A 19,318-nucleotide genomic window follows, 5' to 3' on the forward strand; every position below is an offset into this window, starting at 1 on the left:
TGTACTACCAACAAAAAATATTCCTACAGGAGTATTTTGGCAAGAAGGTCCATTATTATGGATACATTTATCTTATTCTCCTAACACTATTCTTACTAGGTATCCTGAGGCTGTAGGACAATTAATACTCAAAGGAATAAAAGCAGCAAAGGGAGTGTTTGGAATTTCTCCCAATAAAATTATTACTCCATATACTATGAATCAAATTGATGAGTTAGCTAATGAGTTAAATACTTGGGCAATAATCATGTGCAAATCTAATGTTTCATTTGATAACCACTTATCATCTAATCCTTTATTGTCTTTTTGGTCATCGCATCCTGTAATTTTTCCAAACTGACAAGAAAAACACCTATCATGAATGCTCCAAATATATTCACTGATGGATCAAATAATGGTACAGCAGCAATAGTTACACCTGATCAAACTTTTACATTTTTAGTACCCAAACAATCAGCTCAAAAGGTAGAGCTTAATGCAGTATTACAAGCTTTTGTGATGTTTAAAGATTCTGTATTTAATTTATTTTCCGATAGTCAGTTTATAGTTAATGCTATAGTATCCCTTGAAGATGCTGGTAGGATTTCCCCTTCCTCTACTGTTTTCTCTTTGCTTTCCACTATACAATGTCTAATCTGAGACAGAAAAGATCCATTCTTTATAGGACATATCAGGGCACATACAGGATTGCCTGGAGCCCTTAGTTTGGGCAATGATTTAGCAGATAAAACTACACATGACATACATATTTTCTCTACACTAGAAGAAGCTAAAAATTTTCATAAAAGGTTCCATGTCAATGCTAATACTTTACAAAAGCGTTTTAAAATAACTAAGGAACAAGCTAGACAAATAATAAAACAATGTCAAAATTGTGTGACCTTTTTACCACAAGTTAATCTTGGAGTCAATCCTAGAGGATTGATACCTAACCATATTTGGCAGATGGACGTCACACACTTGCCAGAATTTGGAAAATTAAAATATTTGCATGTTACAGTTGATACTTCTTCTGGATTTTTGATGGGCTCCCTTCATGCCGGAGAAAAAACTAAAGATGTTATAGCTCATTGCTTACAAAATTTTGCTACTGTGGGCGTTCCAAAACAGTTAAAAACAGATAATGCCCCTGGTTATACTTCTACCTCTTTTAAACAATTTTGCTCATCATTTGGCATTACTCATATAACAGGAATCCCATACAATCCACAGGGACAAGGCATAGTTGAAAGAGCTCATCAAACTATTAAAATGTACTTATTAAAGCAAAAAGAAGGAATTGGGAAGGGGTATATATTCCCCAAAGATAAACTTAAAATAACCCTTTTTACTCTAAACTTTTTAAATTTGGATTCATCAGGACTTAGTGCTGTGGAAAGGCATATGTGTCCAAAAAATGTGCATAAGCCCAAGGTACTTTGGAAGGATATTCTAACAGGACAATGGAAAGGTCCTGACCCAGTAATTGTCTGGAGTCGGGGGTCTGTTTGTGTGTTTCCACAGGGAGAACAGCACCCGATTTGGATTCTAGAGAGATTAACTAAGGTCCTGACCCAGTGATTGCCTGGAGTCGGAGGTCTGTTTACGTGTTTCCACAGGGAAAACAGCAGCCGATTTGGATTCCAGAGAGATTAACTAAAGCGATTTCTACAGACCAAAAAGAAGATGATTTGGCTCAAATACATAACAGCTGATATACAAAACTCCAGTTTGGCTATCCTTACATCTGTGACAGAACCAGGATGCTTTTTTCAATATCTATTTTATTCTTGCCCTTTCCCACATCATGAAGTTCTATTTTGTTTTTTGAGCTCATACAGACCTAGGTTAATGTTTTGCTGATCAGTTCTATTTTTTGACTATAGAGTTTTTAAACATTGCAATGGAGATTTCACCTGTAAAAAGTTATAACGCCTTTACTATTATGTTATATGTTGTATGTATTATATTATGTGTGCACACTTGTGTTTTGTGTTATATGTTTGAATGTACATATGTCCATATATCATATATGATGAGCGCTCATGAAAAAATGGATCCAAATATTTTTTTTTATTCACGTGATTTAAATGGTTTAATTTAAATTGGGTAAGCAACTCTTGAGGATTGTTTTAATATGTGAACAAAAAAGGAGGTTAACAGATCTGTTTGTTTACTTTCACCTTTCCTTTTCATTATATTTAATAATTCTCTTCAAGACAATGTAAATTATTAAGAAAATTGTTTTCTTTTAGTGCCTTCTGGAATGTTACATAATTTTTTCTTTAGCCATTATTGCCAGAATTCCTATCTTCATCCCAGTGCCGGTGAAGACAAAGATTAAACCAATCTACAGCTTCTGCAATAGCCATCACTGAACTGCTTGCAGAACTTGCCTGGACTATGTATCACTTGTATGCATTGTGAACTCACCTGTATGCATTGTGAACTATCTGTTGGTGCAGCCACTTGTGGTAGTGTTGGGGTAATTTTGCTGATGATGTCATCGGTGGTACAATTTTTCCAAAAGGAGCCGTCAATTGGCTTGGTGTATCTTCCTCCCTTCTGCTTGTCATGATCGTTCAGCTAAAATTTGGGGGCCAACAGAGGTGAGGCAAAGAACCTCCTCCCCCGTACAAAGACCTCTCCACAGGTGTGGCTGTATACTGGACCGGTAGTCAGTGACGGGTAAGATCCAATTACAATGGTACCAACCTAAGACAGGAGGCTCACACCTTGAGGTCAGCTCATCCGATAACGGGTAAGAACCATATGTACTATTGGACAACCTAAGGCAGGCATGGTCCCTAAGCCACATGCTTGTTGTTTAAAAAGAGAGGGGGAGATGTTGAGAGCCACAGAAGAAGGGGCCCCAGCAAACTTTCAGACTGCCAGCTGATGATTGGCTCACAGCGGCCCAGCAACATCTGGCTGATTGGCTCCTGTGCGGTGATGCTCATTGGGCTCTTTCCCTGCCCTTTCAGACCACGGAGCTACTCATTGGGGGACTACTTTGGCTCCGCCCACGCGACCCAGCCAATCTGCCTCAAGAGCAGGAGGATTGTGGGAGGTGGAGAGGCTTGTGGTAGGAGAGAGGCTTCTGGGAAGCCAGTGGTGGCAGTTGGGCTCTGAGGGTTTTTCCTGAGGAGATGTTTTGATTCCCCTGTGTGGTTCTAAAAATAAAGTTCATTTCTTTTGACAAGTGGCTCCTGAATAGTGCCCAGCCAGACTGCGGCAAACACCCGCGGGGTGCTGTCCAGCTCAGCCCGCCAGGCGTGAGCCAGGAGAAGGCCCAGGGAAGAAGAGACCAAGCAAACGGTGCAGGCACCCAGCTCAGGTAAGCGCTCAGAGGGCTTTTCTCGGAGCACTCGTGCTCCCTTGTCCTCACAGCCCTCCCGCTGCAGGGGGACTCCAAACATCCAGGGGTTGACACCCAGACGTGATGGGGGTCTGGTCTCCTCCTGCTCTCTTCGCGGGGATTCTTTCAATCAGGTGCCTGAAGACTGCAGTATCTCATGGGAGTCTTTGATCTCTCCAAACGCGTCGCCCTTTTCATCCTGAAGTCCCCAGTAATTGACAGAACCCTGCAAAAGTTCAGAACCCCTCTGCAGTTCTCCGCTGCCGCCCCTTCCAAAGCGCATTCTGCCGCTTGTCCACACGAGGGCAGCACGAGACCGCTCCAAATGGACTGGCCGCCCACTTTGCCACTGATGTGAAAGGGCACCCTGCAAGTCGGGGCTCTCCTGAGGGCTGACCTGTCACCGGCACAGCCCGGCTGCACCGGGGAGGCCTTCCTCGTCCTCATGAGGCTAGGACACTCACTGTCAATTTTGGGAAACTGGAGAGAAACCAGGCTTGGCCGCCCCCTCCCCCCCACACGCACACACACAAACACACCCCTCCCCAGGGCCAGGCTCTGAGACAGCCCGGGCCAATCCGGATTTGGACCTCCTGGGTTCTACACCTGCGGTCTGAAGGGGCATCCACTAGTCCCGGAAGCACGAGCCGCCCCCGCCCCGCAGACCCTGCTTGGTTGGTCCAGCCTTGCCCACGCAGGACGTCACCTCCCTCGATGTTTGAGGTGCCCTGTTGGATCACAGGCCTCAGTGGTTCAAGGGGAGCGTGCAGGCTCCCTCCTTCCATCGCCAGGCCCTGGGGAAATGAGCCTTTGCATGGGTCTCTGAATGACAAGACAGGTCCCAGCTTCGACCGGTCCGAGAAACATGGGCCGGGGCCCAGTGGCAGAGTCCCCTGCTGCCCGTGCCTGTGCCCTCTTGACCAACTGTGCCTTGGCTGCTCTGAAGAAGGACCTAGCCACGGACACACCCGAAGGCACCCTCTCTGCCAGGAATCGCTCTGGTTCCGGCCCCGAGGACGAGGCTCCTTCAAAGGAAGGGCACGTCCTCGCTCTCTGCTGTCACGCTCGGCGTCGCCCTGGTAGACTGCCTTGGCACCTAGGGGTGAGCTAAGGTGGAAATTTGTGATGCTGAAGGGCGGCCAAAGCACAGGGCTTCATCGTCTTGCGGTCCCGGTGACAGGGGGACCCATGGCGACATCCAGCTTCTTGGTTGGATCACTGAGGAACGGACGTGCGGCATGTCCCATGGGGCAGAAAGGGTCCTGGCATGGGGGGCACAGGTGTGTGGGTCCCTGGATTTGGAATCGGGGGCTGGCTGCGCCTCGGGCTGCCGCGCGGTCTCGGGGGACTTTCCAGGCGTGGGGCGCTCAGCCGAGGCCACGGAGGCCTAGGACCATCGCGACCCGGGGAGGTGAGGCTGACCCGGCAGCAGAGGCCTGTTCTGGGTCCCAGGGAAGGCTGCCTCCCGGGCCCCAACCCTGGCGTTTCCACCCCGGCCCAAGGCCGCGGGTGACAGGGAGGGGAGCACTCCCATTGGGGGCATCCCTTCCGGTCGCCCTGAGGGGCCTGGGAAGAAGGGCTGTGTGCATCTTTGCCCTTCAGGGACTTGGCAGGCTGTCCTGGAGCCTGGATCCTGGATCCGGGTTAGGGCTTCTTGCTGACAACAGCCTTGGCCTAGCCTCCCCTGAGTTCTCCAGGCTGCAGGACTGGACCCTGGGCTGGCTTCTCTTGGCGTGCCCGGTTGGTCCCCTGCTCGTGACAGGAGGCAGTGGGGTCCTCCCCTCTAGCCCGGGACCCGTGCTGGCTTCAGGAAAGAAGGTTCGAATAGTGAGAAAACGCTAGGGAGTTTTCAATGAGAGAGACAAGACTCTAATGACCTTGAAAATCAGCTCCAGGACTCCTCCTCCAGCTCCAGCCTAAAGCCACCGAATGTGGTAGCCAGGTTTAGTGAAGATGCAATCGAGAGAGAGAGAGAGAGAGAGAGAGAGAGAGAGAGAGAGAGAGAGAGAGAGAGAGAGAAACAAGCCAGGGAGTGGACTTTTATTTTTTTGGGGGGAAACATTCTGGGAGAAATCCCATCGAATGAAAAATCAATCAGTGGGGAAGCATCCCAAGGTCAAGGGCAAGGATTGGGTCTTGAGGGCAGTGGCCAGACATTCCTCTGCACGGTGAAGCCCTCGCACCTGGAGAAGGGTGGGGAAAGCTCAGACACAGCTGTGCCTAGGCGGCCTCTCACCCGGGCAGGCAGGTAACTCAAATCACATGTGAGGATGGCCTCCCCAACTCCCCCCTCCCGTGCCCCATGCTAGCCTCCTTTCAGGAAGTGAAGGGTGAGCCGCATGCCACGAAGGTGCCCCTCTTTGTGACTTGGGCTGGCTGTGAGCACGCCACCCTCCTGCCTCAACCTCCGCGGTCCTAGGCAGGAGCCGCACCTGGAGCAGTGAGACTGCAGGCCGAGGGTCGGGATCTTGCAGGGCAGGAGAAGAAAGAACACCCGCGGGGTGCGGTCCAGCTCAGCCCTCCAGGCGTGAGCCCCGAAGAAGAGACCAAGCAAACGGTGCCGGCACGCAGCTCAGGTAAGCGCTCAGAGGGCTTTTCTCGGAGCACTCGTGCTCCCTTGTCCTCACAGCCCTCCCGCTGCACGGGGACTCCAAACATCCAGGGGTTGACACCCAGACTTGATGGGGGTCTGGTCTCCTCCTGCTCTCTTCGCGGGGATTCTTTCAATCAGGTGCCTGAAGACTGCAGTATCTCATGGGAGTCTTTGATCTCTCCAAACGCGTCGCCCTTTTCATCCTGAAGTCCCCAGTAATTCACAGAACCCTGCAAAAGTTCAGAACCCCTCTGCAGTTCTCCGCTGCCGCCCCTTCCAAAGCGCATTCTGCCGCTTGTCCACACGAGGGCAGCACGAGACCGCTCCAAATGGACTGGCCGCCCACTTTGCCACTGATGTGAAAGGGCACCCTGCAAGTCGGGGCTCTCCTGAGGGCTGACCTGTCACCGGCACAGCCCGGCTGCACCGGGGAGGCCTTCCTCGTCCTCATGAGGCTAGGACACTCACTGTCAATTTTGGGAAACTGGAGAGAAACCAGGCTTGGCCGCCCCCTCCCCCCCCCCACGCACACACACAAACACACCCCTCCCCAGGGCCAGGCTCTGAGACAGCCCGGGCCAATCCGGATTTGGACCTCCTGGGTTCTACACCTGCGGTCTGAAGGGGCATCCACTAGTCCCGGAAGCACGAGCCGCCCCCGCCCCGCAGACCCTGCTTGGTTGGTCCAGCCTTGCCCACGCAGGACGTCACCTCCCTCGATGTTTGAGGTGCCCTGTTGGATCACAGGCCTCAGTGGTTCAAGGGGAGCGTGCAGGCTCCCTCCTTCCATCGCCAGGCCCTGGGGAAATGAGCCTTTGCATGGGTCTCTGAATGACAAGACAGGTCCCAGCTTCGACCGGTCCGAGAAACATGGGCCGGGGCCCAGTGGCAGAGTCCCCTGCTGCCCGTGCCTGTGCCCTCTTGACCAACTGTGCCTTGGCTGCTCTGAAGAAGGACCTAGCCACGGACACACCCGAAGGCACCCTCTCTGCCAGGAATCGCTCTGGTTCCGGCCCCGAGGACGAGGCTCCTTCAAAGGAAGGGCACGTCCTCGCTCTCTGCTGTCACGCTCGGCGTCGCCCTGGTAGACTGCCTTGGCACCTAGGGGTGAGCTAAGGTGGAAATTTGTGATGCTGAAGGGCGGCCAAAGCACAGGGCTTCATCGTCTTGCGGTCCCGGTGACAGGGGGACCCATGGCGACATCCAGCTTCTTGGTTGGATCACTGAGGAACGGACGTGCGGCATGTCCCATGGGGCAGAAAGGGTCCTGGCATGGGGGGCACAGGTGTGTGGGTCCCTGGATTTGGAATCGGGGGCTGGCTGCGCCTCGGGCTGCCGCGCGGTCTCGGGGGACTTTCCAGGCGTGGGGCGCTCAGCTGAGGCCACGGAGGCCTAGGACCATCGCGACCCGGGGAGGTGAGGCTGACCCGGCAGCAGAGGCCTGTTCTGGGTCCCAGGGAAGGCTGCCTCCCGGGCCCCAACCCTGGCGTTTCCACCCCGGCCCAAGGCCGCGGGTGACAGGGAGGGGAGCACTCCCATTGGGGGCATCCCTTCCGGTCGCCCTGAGGGGCCTGGGAAGAAGGGCTGTGTGCATCTTTGCCCTTCAGGGACTTGGCAGGCTGTCCTGGAGCCTGGAGCCTGGATCCGGGTTAGGGCTTCTTGCTGACAACAGCCTTGGCCTAGCCTCCCCTGAGTTCTCCAGGCTGCAGGACTGGACCCTGGGCTGGCTTCTCTTGGCGTGCCCGGTTGGTCCCCTGCTCGTGACAGGAGGCAGTGGGGTCCTCCCCTCTAGCCCGGGACCCGTGCTGGCTTCAGGAAAGAAGGTTCGAATAGTGAGAAAACGCTAGGGAGTTTTCAATGAGAGAGACAAGACTCTAATGACCTTGAAAATCAGCTCCAGGACTCCTCCTCCAGCTCCAGCCTAAAGCCACCGAATGTGGTAGCCAGGTTTAGTGAAGATGCGAGAGAGAGAGAGAGAGAGAGAGAGAGAGAGAGAGAGAGAGAGAGAGAGAGAGAGAGAGAAACAAGCCAGGGAGTGGACTTTTATTTTTTGGGGGGGCAACATTCTGGGCGAAATCCCATCGAATGAAAAATCAATCAGTGGGGAAGCATCCCAAGGTCAAGGGCAAGGATTGGGTCTTGAGGGCAGTGGCCAGACATTCCTCTGCACGGAGAAGCCCTCGCACCTGGAGAAGGGTGGGGAAAGCTCGGACACAGCTGTGCCTAGGCGGCCTCTCACCTCGGCAGGCAGGTAACTCAAATCACATGTGAGGATGGCCTCCCCAACTCCCCCCTCCCGTGCCCCATGCTAGCCTCCTTTCAGGAAGTGAAGGGTGAGCCGCATGCCACGACGGTGCCCCTCTTTGTGACTTGGGCTGGCTGTGAGCACGCCACCCTCCTGCCTCAACCTCCGCGGTCCTAGGCAGGAGCCGCACCTGGAGCAGCGAGACTGCAGGCTGAGGGTCGGGATCTTGCAGGGCTGGAGAAGAAAGAACACCCGCGGGGTGCGGTCTAGCTGAGCCCTCCAGGCCTGAGCCCCGAAGAAGAGACCAAGCAAACGGTGCAGGCACCCAGCTCAGGTAAGCGCTCAGAGGGCTTTTCTCGGAGCACTCGTGCTCCCTTGTCTTCACAGCCCTCCCGCTGCGGGGGGACTCCAAACATCCAGGGGTTGACACCCAGACTTGATGGGGGTCTGGTCTCCTCCTGCTCTCTTCGCGGGGATTCTTTCAATCAGGTGCCTGAAGACTGCAGTATCTCATGGGAGTCTTTGATCTCTCCAAACGCGTCGCCCTTTTCATCCTGAAGTCCCCAGTAATTGACAGAACCCTGCAAAAGTTCAGAACCCCTCTGCAGTTCTCCGCTGCCGCCCCTTCCAAAGCGCATTCTGCCGCTTGTCCACACGAGGGCAGCACGAGACCGCTCCAAATGGACTGGCCGCCCACTTTGCCACTGATGTGAAAGGGCACCCTGCAAGTCGGGGCTCTCCTGAGGGCTGACCTGTCACCGGCACAGCCCGGCTGCACCGGGGAGGCCTTCCTCGTCCTCATGAGGCTAGGACACTCACTGTCAATTTTGGGAAACTGGAGAGAAACCAGGCTTGGCCGCCCCCTCCCCCCCACACGCACACACACAAACACACCCCTCCCCAGGGCCAGGCTCTGAGACAGCCCGGGCCAATCCGGATTTGGACCTCCTGGGTTCTACACCTGCGGTCTGAAGGGGCATCCACTAGTCCCGGAAGCACGAGCCGCCCCCGCCCCGCAGACCCTGCTTGGTTGGTCCAGCCTTGCCCACGCAGGACGTCACCTCCCTCGATGTTTGAGGTGCCCTGTTGGATCACAGGCCTCAGTGGTTCAAGGGGAGCGTGCAGGCTCCCTCCTTCCATCGCCAGGCCCTGGGGAAATGAGCCTTTGCATGGGTCTCTGAATGACAAGACAGGTCCCAGCTTCGACCGGTCCGAGAAACATGGGCCGGGGCCCAGTGGCAGAGTCCCCTGCTGCCCGTGCCTGTGCCCTCTTGACCAACTGTGCCTTGGCTGCTCTGAAGAAGGACCTAGCCACGGACACACCCGAAGGCACCCTCTCTGCCAGGAATCGCTCTGGTTCCGGCCCCGAGGACGAGGCTCCTTCAAAGGAAGGGCACGTCCTCGCTCTCTGCTGTCACGCTCGGCGTCGCCCTGGTAGACTGCCTTGGCACCTAGGGGTGAGCTAAGGTGGAAATTTGTGATGCTGAAGGGCGGCCAAAGCACAGGGCTTCATCGTCTTGCGGTCCCGGTGACAGGGGGACCCATGGCGACATCCAGCTTCTTGGTTGGATCACTGAGGAACGGACGTGCGGCATGTCCCATGGGGCAGAAAGGGTCCTGGCATGGGGGGCACAGGTGTGTGGGTCCCTGGATTTGGAATCGGGGGCTGGCTGCGCCTCGGGCTGCCGCGCGGTCTCGGGGGACTTTCCAGGCGTGGGGCGCTCAGCCGAGGCCACGGAGGCCTAGGACCATCGCGACCCGGGGAGGTGAGGCTGACCCGGCAGCAGAGGCCTGTTCTGGGTCCCAGGGAAGGCTGCCTCCCGGGCCCCAACCCTGGCGTTTCCACCCCGGCCCAAGGCCGCGGGTGACAGGGAGGGGAGCACTCCCATTGGGGGCATCCCTTCCGGTCGCCCTGAGGGGCCTGGGAAGAAGGGCTGTGTGCATCTTTGCCCTTCAGGGACTTGGCAGGCTGTCCTGGAGCCTGGATCCTGGATCCGGGTTAGGGCTTCTTGCTGACAACAGCCTTGGCCTAGCCTCCCCTGAGTTCTCCAGGCTGCAGGACTGGACCCTGGGCTGGCTTCTCTTGGCGTGCCCGGTTGGTCCCCTGCTCGTGACAGGAGGCAGTGGGGTCCTCCCCTCTAGCCCGGGACCCGTGCTGGCTTCAGGAAAGAAGGTTCGAATAGTGAGAAAACGCTAGGGAGTTTTCAATGAGAGAGACAAGACTCTAATGACCTTGAAAATCAGCTCCAGGACTCCTCCTCCAGCTCCAGCCTAAAGCCACCGAATGTGGTAGCCAGGTTTAGTGAAGATGCAATCGAGAGAGAGAGAGAGAGAGAGAGAGAGAGAGAGAGAGAGAGAGAGAGAGAGAGAGAGAAACAAGCCAGGGAGTGGACTTTTATTTTTTTGGGGGGAAACATTCTGGGAGAAATCCCATCGAATGAAAAATCAATCAGTGGGGAAGCATCCCAAGGTCAAGGGCAAGGATTGGGTCTTGAGGGCAGTGGCCAGACATTCCTCTGCACGGTGAAGCCCTCGCACCTGGAGAAGGGTGGGGAAAGCTCAGACACAGCTGTGCCTAGGCGGCCTCTCACCCGGGCAGGCAGGTAACTCAAATCACATGTGAGGATGGCCTCCCCAACTCCCCCCTCCCGTGCCCCATGCTAGCCTCCTTTCAGGAAGTGAAGGGTGAGCCGCATGCCACGAAGGTGCCCCTCTTTGTGACTTGGGCTGGCTGTGAGCACGCCACCCTCCTGCCTCAACCTCCGCGGTCCTAGGCAGGAGCCGCACCTGGAGCAGTGAGACTGCAGGCCGAGGGTCGGGATCTTGCAGGGCAGGAGAAGAAAGAACACCCGCGGGGTGCGGTCCAGCTCAGCCCTCCAGGCGTGAGCCCCGAAGAAGAGACCAAGCAAACGGTGCCGGCACGCAGCTCAGGTAAGCGCTCAGAGGGCTTTTCTCGGAGCACTCGTGCTCCCTTGTCCTCACAGCCCTCCCGCTGCACGGGGACTCCAAACATCCAGGGGTTGACACCCAGACTTGATGGGGGTCTGGTCTCCTCCTGCTCTCTTCGCGGGGATTCTTTCAATCAGGTGCCTGAAGACTGCAGTATCTCATGGGAGTCTTTGATCTCTCCAAACGCGTCGCCCTTTTCATCCTGAAGTCCCCAGTAATTCACAGAACCCTGCAAAAGTTCAGAACCCCTCTGCAGTTCTCCGCTGCCGCCCCTTCCAAAGCGCATTCTGCCGCTTGTCCACACGAGGGCAGCACGAGACCGCTCCAAATGGACTGGCCGCCCACTTTGCCACTGATGTGAAAGGGCACCCTGCAAGTCGGGGCTCTCCTGAGGGCTGACCTGTCACCGGCACAGCCCGGCTGCACCGGGGAGGCCTTCCTCGTCCTCATGAGGCTAGGACACTCACTGTCAATTTTGGGAAACTGGAGAGAAACCAGGCTTGGCCGCCCCCTCCCCCCCCCCCACGCACACACACAAACACACCCCTCCCCAGGGCCAGGCTCTGAGACAGCCCGGGCCAATCCGGATTTGGACCTCCTGGGTTCTACACCTGCGGTCTGAAGGGGCATCCACTAGTCCCGGAAGCACGAGCCGCCCCCGCCCCGCAGACCCTGCTTGGTTGGTCCAGCCTTGCCCACGCAGGACGTCACCTCCCTCGATGTTTGAGGTGCCCTGTTGGATCACAGGCCTCAGTGGTTCAAGGGGAGCGTGCAGGCTCCCTCCTTCCATCGCCAGGCCCTGGGGAAATGAGCCTTTGCATGGGTCTCTGAATGACAAGACAGGTCCCAGCTTCGACCGGTCCGAGAAACATGGGCCGGGGCCCAGTGGCAGAGTCCCCTGCTGCCCGTGCCTGTGCCCTCTTGACCAACTGTGCCTTGGCTGCTCTGAAGAAGGACCTAGCCACGGACACACCCGAAGGCACCCTCTCTGCCAGGAATCGCTCTGGTTCCGGCCCCGAGGACGAGGCTCCTTCAAAGGAAGGGCACGTCCTCGCTCTCTGCTGTCACGCTCGGCGTCGCCCTGGTAGACTGCCTTGGCACCTAGGGGTGAGCTAAGGTGGAAATTTGTGATGCTGAAGGGCGGCCAAAGCACAGGGCTTCATCGTCTTGCGGTCCCGGTGACAGGGGGACCCATGGCGACATCCAGCTTCTTGGTTGGATCACTGAGGAACGGACGTGCGGCATGTCCCATGGGGCAGAAAGGGTCCTGGCATGGGGGGCACAGGTGTGTGGGTCCCTGGATTTGGAATCGGGGGCTGGCTGCGCCTCGGGCTGCCGCGCGGTCTCGGGGGACTTTCCAGGCGTGGGGCGCTCAGCTGAGGCCACGGAGGCCTAGGACCATCGCGACCCGGGGAGGTGAGGCTGACCCGGCAGCAGAGGCCTGTTCTGGGTCCCAGGGAAGGCTGCCTCCCGGGCCCCAACCCTGGCGTTTCCACCCCGGCCCAAGGCCGCGGGTGACAGGGAGGGGAGCACTCCCATTGGGGGCATCCCTTCCGGTCGCCCTGAGGGGCCTGGGAAGAAGGGCTGTGTGCATCTTTGCCCTTCAGGGACTTGGCAGGCTGTCCTGGAGCCTGGATCCTGGATCCGGGTTAGGGCTTCTTGCTGACAACAGCCTTGGCCTAGCCTCCCCTGAGTTCTCCAGGCTGCAGGACTGGACCCTGGGCTGGCTTCTCTTGGCGTGCCCGGTTGGTTCCCTGCTCGTGACAGGAGGCAGTGGGGTCCTCCCCTCTAGCCCGGGACCCGTGCTGGCTTCAGGAAAGAAGGTTCGAATAGTGAGAAAACGCTAGGGAGTTTTCAATGAGAGAGACAAGACTCTAATGACCTTGAAAATCAGCTCCAGGACTCCTCCTCCAGCTCCAGCCTAAAGCCACCGAATGTGGTAGCCAGGTTTAGTGAAGATGCGAGAGAGAGAGAGAGAGAGAGAGAAACAAGCCAGGGAGTGGACTTTTATTTTTTGGGGGGGCAACATTCTGGGCGAAATCCCATCGAATGAAAAATCAATCAGTGGGGAAGCATCCCAAGGTCAAGGGCAAGGATTGGGTCTTGAGGGCAGTGGCCAGACATTCCTCTGCACGGAGAAGCCCTCGCACCTGGAGAAGGGTGGGGAAAGCTCGGACACAGCTGTGCCTAGGCGGCCTCTCACCTCGGCAGGCAGGTAACTCAAATCACATGTGAGGATGGCCTCCCCAACTCCCCCCTCCCGTGCCCCATGCTAGCCTCCTTTCAGGAAGTGAAGGGTGAGCCGCATGCCACGACGGTGCCCCTCTTTGTGACTTGGGCTGGCTGTGAGCACGCCACCCTCCTGCCTCAACCTCCGCGGTCCTAGGCAGGAGCCGCACCTGGAGCAGCGAGACTGCAGGCTGAGGGTCGGGATCTTGCAGGGCTGGAGAAGAAAGAACACCCGCGGGGTGCGGTCTAGCTGAGCCCTCCAGGCCTGAGCCCCGAAGAAGAGACCAAGCAAACGGTGCAGGCACCCAGCTCAGGTAAGCGCTCAGAGGGCTTTTCTCGGAGCACTCGTGCTCCCTTGTCTTCACAGCCCTCCCGCTGCGGGGGGACTCCAAACATCCAGGGGTTGACACCCAGACTTGATGGGGGTCTGGTCTCCTCCTGCTCTCTTCGCGGGGATTCTTTCAATCAGGTGCCTGAAGACTGCAGTATCTCATGGGAGTCTTTGATCTCTCCAAACGCGTCGCCCTTTTCATCCTGAAGTCCCCAGTAATTGACAGAACCCTGCAAAAGTTCAGAACCCCTCTGCAGTTCTCCGCTGCCGCCCCTTCCAAAGCGCATTCTGCCGCTTGTCCACACGAGGGCAGCACGAGACCGCTCCAAATGGACTGGCCGCCCACTTTGCCACTGATGTGAAAGGGCACCCTGCAAGTCGGGGCTCTCCTGAGGGCTGACCTGTCACCGGCACAGCCCGGCTGCACCGGGGAGGCCTTCCTCGTCCTCATGAGGCTAGGACACTCACTGTCAATTTTGGGAAACTGGAGAGAAACCAGGCTTGGCCGCCCCCTCCCCCCCACACGCACACACACAAACACACCCCTCCCCAGGGCCAGGCTCTGAGACAGCCCGGGCCAATCCGGATTTGGACCTCCTGGGTTCTACACCTGCGGTCTGAAGGGGCATCCACTAGTCCCGGAAGCACGAGCCGCCCCCGCCCCGCAGACCCTGCTTGGTTGGTCCAGCCTTGCCCACGCAGGACGTCACCTCCCTCGATGTTTGAGGTGCCCTGTTGGATCACAGGCCTCAGTGGTTCAAGGGGAGCGTGCAGGCTCCCTCCTTCCATCGCCAGGCCCTGGGGAAATGAGCCTTTGCATGGGTCTCTGAATGACAAGACAGGTCCCAGCTTCGACCGGTCCGAGAAACATGGGCCGGGGCCCAGTGGCAGAGTCCCCTGCTGCCCGTGCCTGTGCCCTCTTGACCAACTGTGCCTTGGCTGCTCTGAAGAAGGACCTAGCCACGGACACACCCGAAGGCACCCTCTCTGCCAGGAATCGCTCTGGTTCCGGCCCCGAGGACGAGGCTCCTTCAAAGGAAGGGCACGTCCTCGCTCTCTGCTGTCACGCTCGGCGTCGCCCTGGTAGACTGCCTTGGCACCTAGGGGTGAGCTAAGGTGGAAATTTGTGATGCTGAAGGGCGGCCAAAGCACAGGGCTTCATCGTCTTGCGGTCCCGGTGACAGGGGGACCCATGGCGACATCCAGCTTCTTGGTTGGATCACTGAGGAACGGACGTGCGGCATGTCCCATGGGGCAGAAAGGGTCCTGGCATGGGGGGCACAGGTGTGTGGGTCCCTGGATTTGGAATCGGGGGCTGGCTGCGCCTCGGGCTGCCGCGCGGTCTCGGGGGACTTTCCAGGCGTGGGGCGCTCAGCCGAGGCCACGGAGGCCTAGGACCATCGCGACCCGGGGAGGTGAGGCTGACCCGGCAGCAGAGGCCTGTTCTGGGTCCCAGGGAAGGCTGCCTCCCGGGCCCCAACCCTGGCGTTTCCACCCCGGCCCAAGGCCGCGGGTGACAGGGAGGGGAGCACTCCCATTGGGGGCATCCCTTCCGGTCGCCCTGAGGGGCCTGGGAAGAAGGGCTGTGTGCATCTTTGCCCTTCAGGGACTTGGCAGGCTGTCCTGGAGCCTGGATCCTGGATCCGGGTTAGGGCTTCTTGCTGACAACAGCCTTGGCCTAGCCTCCCCTGAGTTCTCCAGGCTGCAGGACTGGACCCTGGGCTGGCTTCTCTTGGCGTGCCCGGTTGGTCCCCTGCTCGTGACAGGAGGCAGTGGGGTCCTCCCCTCTAGCCCGGGACCCGTGCTGGCTTCAGGAAAGAAGGTTCGAATAGTGAGAAAACGCTAGGGAGTTTTCAATGAGAGAGACAAGACTCTAATGACCTTGAAAATCAGCTCCAGGACTCCTCCTCCAGCTCCAGCCTAAAGCCACCGAATGTGGTAGCCAGGTTTAGTGAAGATGCAATCGAGAGAGAGAGAGAGAGAGAGAGAGAGAGAGAGAGAGAGAGAAACAAGCCAGGGAGTGGACTTTTATTTTTTTGGGGGGAAACATTCTGGGAGAAATCCCATCGAATGAAAAATCAATCAGTGGGGAAGCATCCCAAGGTCAAGGGCAAGGATTGGGTCTTGAGGGCAGTGGCCAGACATTCCTCTGCACGGTGAAGCCCTCGCACCTGGAGAAGGGTGGGGAAAGCTCAGACACAGCTGTGCCTAGGCGGCCTCTCACCCGGGCAGGCAGGTAACTCAAATCACATGTGAGGATGGCCTCCCCAACTCCCCCCTCCCGTGCCCCATGCTAGCCTCCTTTCAGGAAGTGAAGGGTGAGCCGCATGCCACGAAGGTGCCCCTCTTTGTGACTTGGGCTGGCTGTGAGCACGCCACCCTCCTGCCTCAACCTCCGCGGTCCTAGGCAGGAGCCGCACCTGGAGCAGTGAGACTGCAGGCCGAGGGTCGGGATCTTGCAGGGCAGGAGAAGAAAGAACAACCGCGGGGTGCGGTCCAGCTCAGCCCTCCAGGCGTGAGCCCCGAAGAAGAGACCAAGCAAACGGTGCCGGCACGCAGCTCAGGTAAGCGCTCAGAGGGCTTTTCTCGGAGCACTCGTGCTCCCTTGTCCTCACAGCCCTCCCGCTGCACGGGGACTCCAAACATCCAGGGGTTGACACCCAGACTTGATGGGGGTCTGGTCTCCTCCTGCTCTCTTCGCGGGGATTCTTTCAATCAGGTGCCTGAAGACTGCAGTATCTCATGGGAGTCTTTGATCTCTCCAAACGCGTCGCCCTTTTCATCCTGAAGTCCCCAGTAATTCACAGAACCCTGCAAAAGTTCAGAACCCCTCTGCAGTTCTCCGCTGCCGCCCCTTCCAAAGCGCATTCTGCCGCTTGTCCACACGAGGGCAGCACGAGACCGCTCCAAATGGACTGGCCGCCCACTTTGCCACTGATGTGAAAGGGCACCCTGCAAGTCGGGGCTCTCCTGAGGGCTGACCTGTCACCGGCACAGCCCGGCTGCACCGGGGAGGCCTTCCTCGTCCTCATGAGGCTAGGACACTCACTGTCAATTTTGGGAAACTGGAGAGAAACCAGGCTTGGCCGCCCCCTCCCCCCCCCACGCACACACACAAACACACCCCTCCCCAGGGCCAGGCTCTGAGACAGCCCGGGCCAATCCGGATTTGGACCTCCTGGGTTCTACACCTGCGGTCTGAAGGGGCATCCACTAGTCCCGGAAGCACGAGCCGCCCCCGCCCCGCAGACCCTGCTTGGTTGGTCCAGCCTTGCCCACGCAGGACGTCACCTCCCTCGATGTTTGAGGTGCCCTGTTGGATCACAGGCCTCAGTGGTTCAAGGGGAGCGTGCAGGCTCCCTCCTTCCATCGCCAGGCCCTGGGGAAATGAGCCTTTGCATGGGTCTCTGAATGACAAGACAGGTCCCAGCTTCGACCGGTCCGAGAAACATGGGCCGGGGCCCAGTGGCAGAGTCCCCTGCTGCCCGTGCCTGTGCCCTCTTGACCAACTGTGCCTTGGCTGCTCTGAAGAAGGACCTAGCCCCGGACACACCCGAAGGCACCCTCTCTGCCAGGAATCGTTCTGGTTCCGGCCCCGAGGAGGAGGCTCCTTCAAAGGAAGGGCACGTCCTCGCTCTCTGCTGTCACGCTCGGCGTCGCCCTGGTAGACTGCCTTGGCACCTAGGGGTGAGCTAAGGTGGAAATTTGTGATGCTGAAGGGCGGCCAAAGCACAGGGCTTCATCGTCTTGCGGTCCCGGTGACAGGGGGACCCATGGCGACATCCAGCTTCTTGGTTGGATCACTGAGGAACGGACGTGCGGCATGTCCCATGGGGCAGAAAGGGTCCTGGCATGGGGGGCACAGGTGTGTGGGTCCCTGGATTTGGAATCGGGGGCTGGCTGCGCCTCGGGCTGCCGTGCGGTCTCGGGGGACTTTCCAAGCGTGGGGCGCTCAGCTGAGGCCACGGAGGCCTAGGACCATCGCGACCCGGGGAGGTGAGGCTGACCCGGCAGCAGAGGCCTGTTCTGGGTCCCAGGGAAGGCTGCCTCCCGGGCCCCAACCCTGGCGTTTCCACCCCGGCCCAAGGCCGCGGGTGACAGGGAGGGGAGCACTCCCATTGGGGGCATCCCTTCCAGTCGCCGTGAGGGGTCTGGGAAGAAGGGCTGTGTGCATCTTTGCCCTTCAGGGACTTGGCAGGCTGTCCTGGATCCTGGATCCGGGTTAGGGCTTCTTGCTGAGAACAGCCTTGGCCTAGCCTCCCCTGAGTTCTCCAGGCTGCAGGACTGGACCCTGGGCTGGCTTCTCCTGGCGTGCCCGGTTGGTCCCCTGCTCGTGACAGGAGGCAGTGGGGTCCTCCCCTCTAGCCCGGGACCCGTGCTGGCTTCAGGAAAGAAGGTTCGAATAGTGAGAAAACGCTAGGGAGTTTTCAATGAGAGAGACAAGACTCTAATGACCTTGAAAATCAGCTCCAGGACTCCTCCTCCAGCTCCAGCCTAAAGCCACCGAATGTGGTAGCCAGGTTTAGTGAAGATGCAATCGAGAGAGAGAGAGAGAGAGAGAGACAGAGAGAGAGAGAGAGAGAGAGAGAAACAAGCCAGGGAGTGGACTTTTATTTTTTGGGGGGGGAACATTCTGGGAGAAATCCCATCGAATGAAAAATCAATCAGTGGGGAAGCATCCCAAGGTCAAGGGCAAGGATTGGGTCTTGAGGGCAGTGGCCAGACATTCCTCTGCACGGAGAAGCCCTCGCACCTGGAGAAGGGTGGGGAAAGCTCGGACACAGCTGTGCCTAGGCGGCCTCTCACCCGGGCAGGCAGGTAACTCAAATCACATGTGAGGATGGCCTCCCCAAATCCCCCCTCCCGTGCCCCATGCTAGCCTCCTTTCAGGAAGTGAAGGGTGAGCCGCATGCCACGACGGTGCCCCTCTTTGTGACTTGGGCTGGCTGTGAGCACGCCACCCTCCTGCCTCAACCTCCGCGGTCCTAGGCAGGAGCCGCACCTGGAGCAGTGAGACTGCAGGCCGAGGGTCGGGATCTTGCAGGGCAGGAGAAGAAAGAACACCCGCGGGGTGCGGTCCAGCTCAGCCCTCCAGGCGTGAGCCCCGAAGAAGAGACCAAGCAAACGGTGCCGGCACGCAGCTCAGGTAAGCGCTCAGAGGGCTTTTCTCGGAGCACTCGTGCTCCCTTGTCTTCACAGCCCTCCCGCTGCGGGGGGACTCCAAACATCCAGGGGTTGACACCCAGACTTGATGGGGGTCTGGTCTCCTCCTGCTCTCTTCGCGGGGAATCTTTCAATCAGGTGCCTGAAGACTGCAGTATCTCATGGGAGTCTTTGATCTTTCCAAACGCGTCGCCCTTTTCATCCTGAAGTCCCCAGTAATTCACAGAACCCTGCAAAAGTTCAGAACCCCTCTGCAGTTCTCCGCTGCCGCCCCTTCCAAAGCGCATTCTGCCGCTTGTCCACACGAGGGCAGCACGAGACCGCTCCAAATGGACTGGCCGCCCACTTTGCCACTGATGTGAAAGGGCACCCTGCAAGTCGGGGCTCTCCTGAGGGCTGACCTGTCACCGGCACAGCCCGGCTGCACCGGGGAGGCCTTCCTCGTCCTCATGAGGCTAGGACACTCACTGT

The sequence above is a fragment of the Marmota flaviventris genome, chromosome X (genome assembly GCF_047511675.1).
Source record: "Marmota flaviventris isolate mMarFla1 chromosome X, mMarFla1.hap1, whole genome shotgun sequence".
Taxonomy (NCBI): domain Eukaryota; kingdom Metazoa; phylum Chordata; class Mammalia; order Rodentia; family Sciuridae; genus Marmota; species Marmota flaviventris.